The sequence below is a fragment of the Epinephelus moara genome, chromosome 12 (genome assembly GCF_006386435.1).
Source record: "Epinephelus moara isolate mb chromosome 12, YSFRI_EMoa_1.0, whole genome shotgun sequence".
In the NCBI taxonomy this organism is placed as follows: domain Eukaryota; kingdom Metazoa; phylum Chordata; class Actinopteri; order Perciformes; family Serranidae; genus Epinephelus; species Epinephelus moara.
In genome coordinates, this window is record NC_065517.1 from 23,125,854 (window position 1) to 23,127,198 (window position 1,345).

Consider the following 1,345-nt stretch of genomic DNA (forward strand, 5'->3'; position numbering starts at 1 on the left):
ACCCCTCTTGCCTCTCCCAGTTCCCCTTTCCATCGACCTTTAGGTCAGGGATCCTCTTCTACTCACGTCTAAAAATAGTGAAATCCCTGTAGGAAACAAACAGCACAGACAAATAGAAATTCAATACAAACTCCAGCTTGTTATGTTGTGCATCTATGTCCCTACACAGTCCTTTTCATTTCAAATCTGCACCACACCTGGGAGTTTCAGTCATTAAATTTGGCATTACTTTCAAAGAAACACTGTGTAAGATTTAGGGGGATTTAGAGGCATCTGGAAAGGACTGCAGATTGCAACCAGCTGAAACTTCTCCTAGTAAGAATTTACCTTTTGCTAAGCCCCACCCCTTTGTGGTGGTCCAACAAGCTGTTGCAGTAAGCATGGAGTCCACACTGTAACTAACTGCACTCCCTGAAGACATATTATCATGTTTTTAGAAAAATGAAACAGTGATTCCAGAGAGAAGCAGACAGAGGGGTCTACAGTCTGTGTTTGAAGGATATATCCAGGATGTCAAACTGACTCAGCAGCAACAACAGGTTAAAAAGACAAAGATAGTTAGAAGCTAAAGCCGAACTATAGGCTACAGATCACAGTGTAAAAGTGAACCACCACATCACTGCTGATCGCCACACAAGACAATGAATATAAAGGGAAACTTTGCTGATATTGAACCAGCTGTGTGGCATCGCAGTGTGTGCAGATGAACATTGCTATACGGGCAGGGATCTCCGGGGGAAATCAAACAACGTTCATCTGCATGTTCACTGCAAGTTTCCCTGCGTCCCTTCACTGGTTCCTGTACAGCAGGGTCAGTCTTTGTTTCACTGTTATAATAACTAAAAAGCAAAAGCAGCATGTGTATACATTCAGTAGGCTATATCTTCAGTAGCTAGCTAGCTAACCCTACACTTTTCAGGGTCTGATTTTGGTTTTAAAACAGGGAAGAAACGTATATCTTTTTCCAACCTCTCCAGGTAACGAGTATCATTAATACACGACGTGCCCCAGGCACAACATTTAGCTCCAAATCCACAAAACCAGCCTGAAAATGAAGGAAATCCGAAACGATTGCATTAGAGTCAATGGAGCACAGCTGTGTTGTTGTCGGACCCTGGTCTGAGCTGGCCCGATGCTACTTTATGATTGGCCAGTCTGTGTTTGGGGGCAGGATTTGGGAAGGGTCAGTTCCATCAGTGTTTATTGTTCAGGAGGTTTTTACCAAGTGGCAACCTCTGGGATTGAAAAAGAAACCAAAAGAATTGCCGAAAACTGCAGTTCTTTAAATGGCCACTTGAGGCTGGCTCCAGAAGCGAGTCAGTCCTCATAGACCCCCATGTTAAAA